Source organism: Triticum urartu, chromosome 5A (genome assembly GCF_056163025.1).
Source record: "Triticum urartu cultivar PI428250 chromosome 5A, HENAU_Tu73, whole genome shotgun sequence".
In the NCBI taxonomy this organism is placed as follows: domain Eukaryota; kingdom Viridiplantae; phylum Streptophyta; class Magnoliopsida; order Poales; family Poaceae; genus Triticum; species Triticum urartu.
In genome coordinates, this window is record NC_141877.1 from 500,369,003 (window position 1) to 500,384,015 (window position 15,013).

At 44.3% G+C, this 15,013-nt stretch overlaps 1 long non-coding RNA gene across 1 annotated transcript; it reads left to right on the forward strand.

Moving 5' to 3' along the window:
* The first annotated feature begins 223 nt into the window (after positions 1-223).
* On the forward strand, positions 224-1,067 carry LOC147972270 (uncharacterized). The gene is made up of 3 exons (XR_015603400.1): positions 224-298; positions 585-716; positions 825-1,067. It is a non-coding gene; the product is annotated as an uncharacterized LOC147972270 (long non-coding RNA).
* The last annotated feature ends 13,946 nt before the right edge of the window (positions 1,068-15,013 follow it).

Genomic DNA, 15,013 nt, shown 5'->3' on the forward strand with positions numbered 1-15,013 from the left:
GAGGGTTCCGCCGCCGCCGCACCCATATCCATCCTCTGCGCGATGCCCGTCCTCTCTCCGCCGTCGTCGAATCCGGTCGAGCTCGTCAGGATTCGCCGCATCTCGCGCGACGCCCATCCCGTGCACCCAGCCCCCACTAACAACGGGCGCCCAGCACCATCAACGGCGCGCGCCTCCAGTATCCACCTCCCTAGGAGAGCTCCTCCTGCCTCCGGCGGAGTCGCATGAGCCGAGCCCGGCCATAACACACCCGTGGCCGTGGCCAACAACAACCTCCAGGCTGCATCAGCGTTCGGTGGTATGTGCATCTTTCCACTGATTGATTTTCAGTGCAAGATTTTTTTGAGTTGGGGCAGCACCCATGGGTGTTGTGTACATGTTCAATACACACAACAGTTTCTCTTATGACTTATTCACCTAATGGTCAGACACAATTTAGCAACCGTGAATAGACGCCTAATAGGTTTGTTCGCTGCTTCTGAATGTTCATAATGTGTAAAACGATTCAATTTTACTATGATTTTGTTTGAGAAGTTGAATCTGCAACGTACTGATAACATTGACTATATACACCAACACAGCAGGCCAACTCTTGATGGATTTCCAATGTGCCTCCGGCCTCCCATTTTTTTTTAGAATCTACTCCAATGAGTGAATCATAGCCACCAATAAACAGGCACCCAGTGAAGATGTCACACTTTGATGTGAAGTGCCTGGTACAAATCATTAATGCTCAATTAATATTTGTTGGTTAACTAGCTCCCTGGAAGTGTTAAATGACTTTAGACCAATTCTAGCATTGAACCTATTATCCTTTTATACAGAGATCACATTCATCACCAGGAAGGTTCAAGATGTTCCGTATCAAAGGCGTCGGCAGTGCTACAAGAGTTGAAGAAAGACGAGGTTTTGGTGTTGTTACTACTATCTGTGAAGTGTCAAACCTGCCGAAGAAGGCATGCCTATTTTTCTCGTTGTGTTCTGATGCCGATAAATAAACCCAAGTGTGAGAAAAATGTTGGCCAACAGATAACAAAAGCTATCCGGACTGATGTCATAAAATTATTATGGTAACAATAAACTATACCATGTTTTAGGGAACTATATAACAAAGCCGTTTAATGTGGTAGAAAAAAGTAGTACAGTCAATCCTGTACCTTTACAACAGAGAAACAGGGGATATGCTGTGGAAAAAACGACATATGATAAAAGCACAGACTTAAAATGAATGCTCATGTTTTCTTCCTATAAAAGAGAACTCTTATCATATTATGATTGATTACAAGGACTACACTTAATTGATTTGTTTTCTGTTAGGAAGAAAATATGTTGTTGACGGGGATTTTAAAAAGCTTGAGGTGGTACTGAACGGGAAATAGGTGAATTTCTTTTGTCAATTTTCATACAGGTTTAACGCTTCTACTGTGTTCCAACCTTCCTCCTGGTAGTATTTCTATAATGGTGTTGTGACCTGGCTTGATGTTCTGCATTATATATACAATTTCGTCCCTGTATCATTGCTAATTGTTTTCCATACTGTGGTATGCCGATGCCGATTTTACTCATCAGTCTTATCTTTGTGTCACAGTTCATGGAGTTATTTGAGGTATCATCCTTTTGATATAGAGGTGGCATTCCAATTGTGTACTACAAACTTGAACTGGTACTACACTTTCCTATCATTAGTATATCAGTTGATCAAGCACTTGATTTCTAATACTACCAATTGTGTCTTTCTGATTGAACCTGTGGTAGTTCCATGCTATGCACTCATTCCCCTCATACGATGGTATTTTTGGTTCTGGGTAATGGATGTATGGCTTCATGTATCTTCATCTCTATTTGGATGATTTGGTGCGAGTTTCTTCGGTGTCTATTCTGATTCCAGTGGGTTGTTCTTTCTAGCAAGACAGTGCTTGTTTTAATGCCTATGGTAGAATAGAACGTATTATGATTAATAACTACAATTAATCTGCATATTGAGTAGGCAAGATGGTCAACCATCAAATTGAGTGCTAGCATTAAGCTTGCATGCTGGTCGTTCCTTCTCCGCTTCTCTGTTTTGCTATGTTCTGAATATTCTTAATTTTGAATACTTGCAGGTACCTTCTGAACTGAACTTGAACACTTGCATGCTTCTGAACTAAATTTTGAAGACATGCAGGCAACTTCATTTCAAGCATCGGGTTGACTTGAGGCCTGACACCGGTTGAGGTAAGAGACAACAGTTCATCGCGGTGGCCGTTGACAATGGCTAGGAAGCCAGGTTGCCCGTCTACCATCTTCATATGTTGTCCATCTCCCCCTCTGCTTTTTTAGTACATCTCTCACCTCCATTTCTTTCCCTTTACACAAAAAACTAGCACATCTCTCTCCCTCGCGTGAGTATTGAATCAGTCCTATGAAATTTCTATGACCAATATGTGCCCGGGCGTCGCCGCCACTCCGTGCCTACCACAACGTCATCCCTCCCGTTTCTGCACTATCGCCACCACCGGCCGGTAGCCCGTGCAGCCACCTCAAGCATCCTCCACTGCCCATGCCATGTCCCCGATGTGATGCGGGATTTGCCTCATGGGGAGAGGAAACCAGAACCTTGGCCGCCATCTCACATGCGACGGTGTACACCTTAGTGTGTGGTGAGAATGATGCATTTTCCCAATGGGACATGTTTCTTCAGCTAACTTAATGTTCTTACAAGGATAGTTTACAAGATGGTGGTATTATTGTAACAGCAGTAGCCATGGAGACATCAGGTTATCCTTATGAGCAGAACCATCATGAAAAATAAACGGGTCAATAGAATTCATAAACTTGCAGTTTATTTGCTCTATTCAATAATGCTTTCAGTTTCAATGAAAATTGTTAACTGGACTCCCATGAGTGTGGTGGTGTATTATTATGCAAAAAGTAGTTTTTGTCGCCTTTTATTGTTTTCATTAACATCTATGGTCATATACGATGCCTGACAAGATGCGAATAATCAGCCACTTAGTTCTTATCTTTATTTACATCACACTTTTTTTCCATCACACTTTTGGACAATTAATTAGCTTCTGTTGCATCATGCTTCTGGATAATGAATAAAATGATGTACCGGTTTGGGTTACTTCTTCATCAACCTATGTTCCACTCAAAATTCTTCTTTTGGATTACTTCTTCACCAACTTATTCTCCACTGGATTTCAAAAAAAAAACTTATGCTCCACTCTACATTTATATCATGGAAAAATAGTTGTCTATAGTGACCTTGTATATAGTTGTTTTAGCGGGCATGTGTGTTTTATTTTTCTCTTTTTTACCCGTTGCAACGCACGAGCCCTTTTGCTAGTTATGTTGATTTCCGGAGTGCAAGTGCCTTCGTATTTTTGAAGTTAAATGTTCGCCCCTGGTAACATGAATTTGTGGATCCGCCACTTCACACAAATCATACACGAATGCCAGTACGAATTAAATGAAATGCAGGGACTTACACTAGCTCGTTGTATAGGCTCACTGCAGCTCTACTTGCGCTTGGGATGTTCCATGTACAAGTCCATGTTACCACTTGCTTGGATGTGCGGGCCTTGTGCTCCTTGCATCCCCCTCTGCATTTTTGACATGGCGAATGGTTGATCAAATAACAGGAATCGACCTTGCTGTTGTACCGGAGGATAGATACTTACAAGGTTATACGGGTGTGCAGGATGTGTACCTGATCCCGTAGCGTCGTCATGCTTTGCTAAAAAATGGATTTCCTTGTTTTAGATGATATCTCCAGAAGAAATAAGAGTTCAAGTTAGAGTTGCATGGGCGTGTAAGCTAAGAGAGCAGTGAAAGAATATCCAAACATCATCAAACAGTGCACAAGGGAGTGATGTGTGGATACCTAGTTCAGGCCAGAGTTTGGGCATGCTCGCCTAGCTAGAGTGCGGGTCACTTCAGAGCCGTTTAGGGTGATGCGCTGGCGTTGGCTGGCCATGCACGAATGCAGATCATGAGTGGAAGCGGAGCGCTACAATGCGGTGGACGAGACCGTTGGTGAAGCCCTAGCGGCCTCGGGGGCGGAGGTGCGACGATGTGCTCAGTGAAGTAGCCCCGGTGAGCTGGGAGACGGCGTCGGTGAATCGCACCTGTGTGAGGCACGTCGGTTGTGGCGGCCTACATTGTCGGTGGACCACCCGGTGCGGTGGACGAGGGCGTAGATGAGGTAGCTCTAGTGCGGTGGTGACGCGCGACCATCATCTTTATCGTCGTCGTCCGGCACAGAGGTGAGGAAAGAGACGAGATGAGGGACGATTCGAGCTTTGCTTGGGTTGGCGGCGAATTAGGGATTTGAGTAATTTGGGCGTGGAAGGGGACGGTGGAGAAGGGAGATTTTGCAGGGCTGGAATTGGGGCCGCCAGATATTTCAATCCGAAACGTGGGAGCGCGAACTTATTTTGTCGTCATCCTTTTTTGGGGGGGGGAGGGGTGAGGGAGGGAGGGGGTGGGTGGGACGCAGCTTCGGTGCCTTAAAGGTACCTGCCTTTGGGTCACTGACACAAAGGTAGGTGCCTTAAGGCACCGAAGCATCCGTCGGGGTGGGTGGCTGGGTGCTAAGCCACCGTACGACACACGCGACCACCACGACACGACAATGGTCTACCAGGTGCGCCTACATTGGAGAGGAGATTTGAGAATGCAAACGAATCTTCTTTCATTTGTAAACGAATCTGTATGTATTACCATGCCCGTGTTTTCCTTGCAAATAATTAGTCATTCCAAACGAGATACTATGAATTAATTAATGAGGAGATATTTGAAAAAAACGAAATGGTATCCTTGCAAAAACGAAATCGCTATGCTCGCCTAGCTAACGTGGATTAGAGTGTGTGTCACATAATTAGTTATTTGAATTAGAGACTGTGTGTATCACATAGCGATCTCCAATTCTAACGTGGATTTTCCATTTCATTGTATCCACGCTACTTTTTATTATAAATTCATATGTATATGATGAATAGCATGGTAGTGATAAAATTTTGGATGGATTCAAACATATGACCTAGAAAATAGCACACCAAATTTAGTCAATGTCAACTTTCCAAAACCTAGTATGGCACAAAGTTGAAATAATTACCCATATGCATGGTCCTCAATTCAAATATTACAATGTACACCGAATTGAAACATCGATATTAAGTCTCGTACTATCTACATTCAAATGTTGTTTTTAGCCCCCCCCCCCCCCCGCGCGCACACACGCTACATACTTCCTGTATCGGTCAATCTTCCTCTCCTAACCACCTTAGGAAGCTATCAGTTTCCAACACACATTCATTCTTTCTCTCCATGTTTCGATCTCTAACTCTCTCAACTACACAATCCCCTTTTCCACTATGTTACCAAATGTATTTACATCACACACCCGCCATTGCACCCCATGCCGAGTTCTCTCTCTCCCTCTCCCTCTCACCCTCTCGCGCTAAATACATGCATTGCCTATCTAGCCCCCTAACCTCTCGTGCGCACGCACGCATGTTGTCTATATAGGTCACTCCCTCGAGACTGTCTCACTCTTTCTTCCGCACGGCAGGCCACACTCGCTCAATCTCGCTCTCTTTATCTAAGTCTTGTTTAACCTCGTTTTCTTTCACACACAAATGATATATCTCCCTGTTCGGGCCTCGATCGACACACTCTATACTCTCTCACGCAGATTGTCTATCTAGGTCAGTCCATCCAAGCCGCCCCCACTCTTTCGACATCATGGCGGGCCACGCTCGCTTAATCTCTCTCTCACTCTCTCTCTCTCTCTGTATGTCTTGATTGACCTCGCTCTTTCTCGGACAAAAATGATATATCACCAGGTTTGAGCCCAATTCGACCTATTCACATTGTATACTCTCTCACGCACATTGTCTATCTAGGTCACTCTCTCCAAACCATCTCACTCTTTCGATCGCATGACGACCCTATGTGATCGATTGACCTGGCTTCCTACCATGCACAAAATATATCTACACGTCTGAGACTGGATCATCTCTCAAGCTCTATCTTACAGCCCTCACCCTTGCCAAAAGGTCAATCGGACAATATCTCTCTAGAGCATATATATCTGTTTAATGAATGTCGGACCATACTCACTTTGTCTCTCTATCTATATGTCTCTCGATTGACCTCGCTTTCTCACGCCGTATCTTCCACACATTGAAGCTATCTCTCCATCCCTCGCAAAGCCGGAGCTATTTACATTGCGAGGGGCACTCCAACCTTGGATTAATTTGTGTAGGCATTTATTCCGGTCGGTTTAGATTATATTTTCGTAGCATTCGGCCCACAACTACTCCAAACACCGTTGCAACCCCCGCAACTCCCCTAGTTGATTTCCCTCTGGCTCGGTCATCGCTCTCTCACACGTCCTTTCTCGCGTTCAACATCGCACCATGATATTATTGCAAAAAACTCTGTTGTTCTCTTTAATTATTATAAATAAGCTACAAAACTACACACCGATTGTCCACTTGGAATGGAACAAATTTCGACCCACAAATTATAGTGCTACAAACTACACACCGAGGGGCCCACATGTCATGAAATAAATTTGGACCCATATACAAATTATAAAATAAAGGACGAGGATTGAACATGCGAGCAGGGCCTTCAAGCCGCATGTCAATAGGCAATATACGTAGAACAACAATGTTTATTGTACCTCCCTTTGTTCACATAATGTTTTTATATTACCACAGCCTATTTAATGGATAACATGTAATATTATTTTTAGTACTATTCGCCTTCACTTACTGGTGGGTTCCGTGTGTGCTCTCTCTCTCCCCCCTTCTGCGTTTAGACGCACGAGCAAACACGAAGAACTCGCGGGCGATGTTGCCGTTGACCATATCTGGACGCGTTCACAAGTTATGGCACCAGTTTCACATACTAGCAGCACTAGTCAGTGTGTACGTGCAATGCATGTTAATTTGGAAGTATATTAAGTGCATGCAGATATTAAGTAGGATATTATTTGCGTGTTATTATGTGATTAGCACTATTTTTGGCATGAAATTAACTGCAGCCTAAACGTGTTGAGCGCTCGACATTGAAGCAGTCTAGGTTGTTGGATGACAAGGAATACATGTGGCTTGATGATGTTTTATATTTAATTTGATACGGCTCTAGCAGAACATTCGAACGATCAAACCATAGATTTCGCTCAATTTGACTCCGACTTTAAATTATACGACTATCGATCTAAAATAAACGGAAATGATAAACATTCTGATTTTAAGCATGGCAATCAGAACATTTTTCATGGCAAATTTAGATTACGCGGCGGCAGGGGCGTCTTGCGGTGGGAAGCGGTTCCTCTGCCGTGTGCTGTGTGTCGTCAGGCCACTGACCGACGGCGACGGCGGCGCCTTGCGCCGTTGATGCCGTACTCCTGGACGTTGGCCTAGCTTCAAGGAAGGCCAAAATGTTCTGGACTTCGGAGCGAGTCAACTGGCAGGAGGAGGCGACTAGCATTGGTGCAAGGAAGCGGTCGAAGACGGCCATCCATGCTGCTGAGGCGGCCACTGGCACCCGCGCGGGGAGAGGCGCTGTCAATGGCGTGGAAGAGACATTCGTGTGCACGGGCACCAGCACGGGCGCGCACGTCAGTGCACGCACAGGCGCATGCGCTGGCAAGTGCACGGTCACCGGCACGGGCGTGCGCGTCAGTGCACGCGCAGACGCATGCGCTGGCAGGTGCACGGGTGCGTGCAAGTCTACGGGGACCTCGTGGAACCCCATGGCATCAAGCTCGGCGACAATGTGTGGCTCCCAGCCCATCAATGCCACGGGGATGGGCGCTGGCGCAGTCGGGGCGACGGGAGCCGGAACGAGAGCGGAGAAAGGCGCGACGTTTTCCTGCAAGGCCAGTACAAGCTCGTCCCAAAGCGCCTTATGTTCTTGAGACTCCGGCTGGGTGTCTTCCTCAGGAAACTGGAAGACTAAGGGCAGACCATCGTGATGCGGCATGGCGTACATTTAGGTTAGGCTGGTTGGAGGTAGACGATAGGAGAATCAGAGAGGAAGAGAGAAGATTGTAGCGATACCGGGTAGTGCCGGGTTGATTTTAAACTGCGGCGCCTGTGACATTAAAAGTGGGAGCAGTTGGGACGAAGGTGGGCGGCGAAGCCTGGTCAAAGGGCTCACCTCCTGGTGAGCCTACACACCGGTCTGCTTGCATGCCTCCCTGTCAGCCGGCGCAGCGTCTGCTTGCACGCATCCCGTCGACCCACTCGCTTGCTCGGATGGCACCTACCGATGAGAAGAGGGACTCGTGGTGGCACGTAAACGCCCACGGTTTCAGTAGTGAAAACGTTCACCTTAACGTGATAGGTCTTTGTTCCAAAATACCTTGGCTCTTCATTTGTGCAACTTGTCATAAGCATCTTGTCTCATATCACGTGACCATGGTTAGTTTCCAGAATTAGTGGTCACTTTTGGATTTTCTGAAATTTAAGATCCAGGATTCGAAACAATATCATAACCTGCATCATGAAATAAATATCCAAGCCATACATCTGTCCTGTTGTATTTCTTAAGAAAGGATTTGGTCAAACATTTTTCTTAGTTAAACTTCAGACAAGTTATATATGCAGAGTAAAAGGATAATCCCTCCATACCAGTGCATTGCCTGATATATTAACTCAAGTACTAGGCACGAACAAACGGGCTCAATTTTGTGCTCATCCTGCTGTAGTAGTAGTACTATGGCAATGCAATTGACGGGTGACCTTGGCAAGGGCGACCGAGGGAATTGAACCATGCTCGGCACGGTAGGTAACGTTGTCTAGTTACTAAAGCATCCCTTCATTGTTCATCAGTAGTCATTATGGACCGGGGACATGAGGGGAATTTACTAGGGCTGGAATTCCGGCCGCCAGATATTTCGACTCGAAACACGGAGGCTCGACTGGTTGGGGTTGCCTAATGTGCGTACCACACACACCACCAGAAGGACACGAGCCTGTTTTTTTAGGATCAACACGAGCCAAGATATGGATGGTACGCCGTTGGGTCCTACCATTACAGAATACGAAAGGAACCTTTTAAATTGCCAAGCGAATCTATGTGTATTACAATGCCCGTATTTTACTTGGGAATACTAATCTCAACGTGGAAATTGATTTATGACGAGTTGTTGAATTAGAGTGAGTTTGTGATATAGTGATCTCAATGTGGATTTCACATTTCATTGTATCCCTAGTAAGTTTTTCAATGCAAATTCAAATTTAAAAGACAAACAATATGGAGGTGAGAAAACTTTGTATGTATCAAGCATATGACCACACACACACACACGAACACAACAACAATCCAATAAGTATAGTGCATCTATTTTTCCAAACCATGCATGTATGACATGAATTCAAAAGTACTCCTTCTGTTCCTAAATATTAGTCTTTTAGAGATTTCAACAAGTGACTACATACAGAGCAAAATGAGTGAATATACACTCTAAAATATGTCTATATACATCCGTATGTGCTAGTCCATTTGAAATCTCTAAAAAGACTAATATTTAGGAACGAAGGGAGTAAACTATAATACATGCATGGTCCTCAATTCAATATTTAAAATGAACATGAAACTGAAACATTAATATTAAGTCTAGTACTACAGTACATGCAAATGTTGTGTTTAATTAGGCGGAGCTATGATTGTCGGGGGTCAACTCCTCGACCTTTGATAAAATTGTGAAGCTCTGTTTTGAGTTGTTTAGATTATATTTGTCCCCACCCTCCCAACCAGCGATTGGTTGTGCACCCCCACCCCTCCTCCCCGGGAGAATATCATGTGCCCCCATACCTTAGATGCTATATGCCGATACAAGTTGCTTGGAGCTTGTAGATCTGAGATATAGCAGCTCACATGATGTCTTAATATTTTTATAGGAAACCTTGATGAGTTTTAGAATTGCACACAATTTGTACAAAAACTACTCAGATGCCCTTAGATCTCATATTCAACGACCTCGAAGCTCGTATCACCGTAGCATCTAAGATGAAGGAGGACATCATATTCTCCTATATGTAAGAATATCATGTGCTACCACACCTTAGATGCTTTGGTGATAGAAGCTCTTCGGAGCCGGATTTGTCACCCAACACCTCCTCGGTGGTTCGAATGGTTTTTTGCAGAAGAGCCACGAAAGAGTTCGGCCACTGCTTACAAGCACAAAGACTGCTCAGATGCCATTGGATCTCAGATCAAACGACCTCAAAGCTCGTATCACCGTAGCATCCAAGGTGCGAGAGCACCTTATGTTTTGTCGCACGGGAGAATATGAGGTGCTCCCGCACCGTAGATTCTATGGTGATACGAGTTCATGGAGATCTAACGGCCCACAGTAGGAGGTTTGAATGTTTTTGCAATATACGGCTGAGAGAGTTTGGCAATTGCACAGAAATTACAAGTACTACGCATGTGCCATCTGATCACTGATCATACGACCTAGATGCTCATATCACCGTAGCGGGTAATTAAGCTACGGGGAGCACCTAATATGAGCAAGGGGGAGCTGTTGGATCCAAGATGCAGCGGCACACACGAGGCCTGAATGTTTTTTTTGCAAAAAAACCTTTGGAGAGTTTGGAAATTGCGCATAATTGCAAAGACTACTCCCAAGCCATTGGATCTCACTTCCAACGGTGTAAAAACTCGTATCACCATAGCATCTAAGCTGCGGGGTGGATGTGATATTCTATGCCGCTTTCATTGTTGTTCCTGAACTTTCAAAATACGTGTAACTCGTGTCGTTACTTGTCTTACTGCGCAAAGTGTTTGTTTAAAAAAACCATCCTACACTGAAATATCGGAACAACACACGGGGGTCCCACTTGTCATTAATCAAATTTGGACCTAAAACTAACAAATCTGAAAGACGAGATTCGAACTGGCAACCTGGACTACAAAGCGTAAGTCGATAGCCTGAAACAACAACGGTTGTTGGCTTTGTCCCATAACTTGATTTTATACAACATTACATTGAGTAGATTAGAGGGAGTGCCTCGTCAACACGTGCATGACCGTTGACTCACTTACTGGTGGGTCCCAGGTCTGGGATCTCTCTCTTCTCTCCATCATCTAACCTTTGCACAGGCACACACGAAGAGCAGCACTAGCTTGCCGTGGTGTTATTACAACAAAAAAAGCTTGGAAAATAGAAGAATCTTCTACAACAAGAGACGTTGTGGCTGGTCGAAACGGAGCTAACCACACCTATCCTCCGTGCCACGTTAGCATGATGAAGCTGTGTTTTCAACCGACTGGCTGGGTCCGGAGGTCGAACCATAGGTACTATGTCTGATACAGTATATTTTTACACGCACATTTTTCCTCCGTGCCGAGACATGGCACACCCTACCGCGCGGTTTCGGGGTCCTCCTGGGTGGTGCACGCATATATTCTTCCTGATGTGGGACGCCCTACCGCGCGTTTTCGCCGAAGCAAGTAAATGAGTCATCAAATCACAAAAGACCACCTTTCCCGCCGAGTACATCAGTCAAGCATGGTGGCTAGCTAGTTGGGCTAGTTCGACCAATTAGCTAGGCCACCGCCACATTTGTTTTTTCACCCCTAATTTATCTACTTGCCGGCAGGTAAATTTAAATATCCACTGCAGCGTTGCTCTGGTGTTTGGGTGCGGCAGGATTTTTAATTTTTTGATTGACGGGAGCAGGCGCGGTAGGATTTTTAATTTTTTGATTGACGGGAGCAGGCGCGGCAGCAGTTAGTCATGATGACTCCGCATGTAAAACCCACTACTCCCTAATGTGAGAAGTCGTCGACTGGTGTTTTACCATGGTGAAAACCAAAAGATTCCCCGCTCCTCGGCTGGCTCCCTCCGCCTTCCCGTAGACTGCATTGCCTTGCAACCGTTTCGCCCCCTGCATCACCAACGTCTTGCGCCTCGAGAAGCAGAGGGACTTTGGTGGTGTTTAGGCGCCCTCTGCATGGGCATGTCCATGTCTCGGCGCAACATGACTGTTGGATCAAACTCAGACGGTGCAGATCAGTCACTGTTGCACAAAGCGTGTGGGTGCGTTTGGTTGCATTCTCATCTCAATATAGTTGTTTCCTCTTCGTGTATTTGTGTTAACCTACTAGTATGGACTCATGCACCCTTCATGCACTCTACCAAACACCCAAAAGTGGGTCGAGAAGGGAACTTTTTCTCCCATCCTGTGCACCCTTCATACACCCTGCCTAACACTACTTGTGCTTCATATGGTTCATGTTTCGTGGAGTACTGTAGCACCATACTCTCCGTGCGCTGTAGACCTAGTATTTCCCTCAGTTTTTGAGAACCAAGATATCAATCCAGTAGGAGGCCATGCATGAGTCCCTCGCACCTACAAAAACAAATAAAATCCTCTCAACCAACACAATAAAGGGGTTGTCAGTCCCTTCACGGTCACTTACGAAAGTGATATCTGATAGATATGAAAACATAATATTTTTGGTATTTTTATCATAAAGATGCAAAGTAAATAAAGAAAAATAAAAACGGCACCAAAAATAGCTTGTTAATGGGAGATTAATATGATGGAAAATAGACCCGGGGGCCATTGGTTTCACTAGTGGCTTCTCTCGAAAGCATAAGTATTGCGATGGGTAAACAAATTACTATTGAGAAATTGACAGAATTGAGCATAGTTATGAGAATATCTATGTATGATCATGTATATAGGCATCACGTCCGAGAAAAGTAGACCGACTCCGGCCTCCATCTTCTACTATTACTCCACACATCGACCGCTATCCAGCATGTATAGACTATTAAGTTCAAAAGAACAGAGTAATGCTTTAAGTAAGCTGACATGATGTAGAGGGACAAACTCATGCAACTTGATATAAACCCCATCTTGTTATCCTCGATAGCAACAATACAATACGTGGCTTGCTGCCCCTACTGTCACTCGGAAAGGACACCGCAAGATTGAACCCAAAGCTAAGCACTTCTCCCATTTCAAGAAAGATCAATCTAGTAGGCCAAACCAAACTAATAATTCGAAGAGACTTGCAAAGATAATCAATCATACATAAAAGAATTCAGAGAAGAATCAAATATTGTTCATAGATAAACTTGATCATAAACCCACAATTCATCGGTCTCAACAAACACAGCGCAAAAGAAGATTACATCGAATAGATCTCCACGAGAATCACGGAGAACTTTGTATTGAGATCCAAAGAGAGAGAAGAAGCCATCTAGCTAATAACTATGGACCCGAAGGTCTGAAGTAAACTAGTCACATATCATCGGAGAGGCTATGGTGTTGATGCCAAAGCCCTTCGTGATCAATGCCCCTTCCGGCGGAGCTCCTGAAAAGGCCCCAAGATGGGATCTCACAGGTACAGATGGTTCCGGCAGTGGAATTAGGTTTTTGGCTCCGTGTCTGGCAGTTTGGGGGTACATAGGTATATATAGGAGGAAGAAGTACGTCGGTGGAGCAACATGGCCCCCCTGATGGTGGAGGGCACGCCTCGGGGGGGGGGGGGGGGGTAGGCGCGCCCCCTACCTTGTGCCTTCCTGGTAGCTTTCTTGACGTAGGGTCCAAGTCCTCTGGATCACGTTTGTTCCAAAAATCACGTTCCCGAAGGTTTCATTCCGTTTAGACTCCATTTGATATTCTTTTTCTACGAAACTCTGAAATAGGCAAAAAACAACAATTCTGGGCTGGGCCTCCGGTTAATAGGTTAGTCCCAAAAATAATATAAAAGTGTATAATAAAGCCCAATAATGTCCAAAACAGGAGATAATATAGCCTGGACCAATCAAAAATTATAGATACGTTGGGGACGTATCAAGCATCCCCAAGCTTAGTTGCTACTCGTCCTCGAGTAGGTAAATGATAAAAACAGAATTTTTGATGTGGAATGCTACTTGGCATAATTTCAATGTAATTCTCTTAATTGTGGTATGAATATTCAGATCCAAAAGATTCAAGACAAAAGTTTAATATTGACATAAAAATAATAATACTTCAAGCATACTAACTAAGCAATTATGTCTTCTCAAAATAACATGGCCAAAGAAAGTTATCCCTACAAAATCATATAGTCTGGCTATGCTCTATCTTCATGCACAACCCTGATGACAAGCCAAGCAATGGTTTCATACTTTTGGTGTTCTCAAACTTTTTCAATCTTCACGCAATACATGAGCGTGAGCCATGGACATAGCACTATATGTGGAATAGAATGGTGGTTGTGGAGAAGACAAAAAAGGAGAAGATAGTCTCACATCAACTAGCGTATCAACAGGCTATGGAGATGCCCATTAATAGATATCAATGTGAGTGAGTAGGGATTGCCATGCAACTGATGCACTAGAGCTATAAGTATATGAAAGCTCAACAAAAGGAACTAAGTGGGTGTGCATCCAACTCGCCTGCTCATGAAGACCTAGGGCATTTTGAAGAAGCCCATCATTGGAATATACAAGCCAAGTTCTATGATGAAAAATTCCCACTAGTACATGAAAGTGATATCATAGGAGACTCTCTATCATGAAGATCATGGTGCTACTTTGAAGCACAAGTGTGGTAAAAGGATAGTAGCATTGTCCCTTCTCTCCTTTTCTCTCATATATATATATATATATGTATATTTTTAGACCTTTTCTCTTTTTTATTATGGCCTCTTTTTTTTAGTCCGGAGTCTCATCCCGACTTGTGGTGGAATCATAGTCTCCATCATCCTTTCCTCACTTGGGACAATGCTCTAAAAATGATGATCATCACACTTTTATTTACTTACAACTCAACAATTACAAATCAATACTTAGAACAAAATATGACTCTATGTGAATGCCTCCAGCGGTGTACCGGGATATGCTATGAATCAAGAGTTACATGTATGAAAGAATTATGAACGGTGGCTTTTCCGCAAATACAATGTCAACTACATGATCATGCAAAGCAATCTGACAATGATGGAGCGTGTCATAGTAAACGGAACAGTGGAAAGTTGCATGGCAATATATCTCAGAATGGCT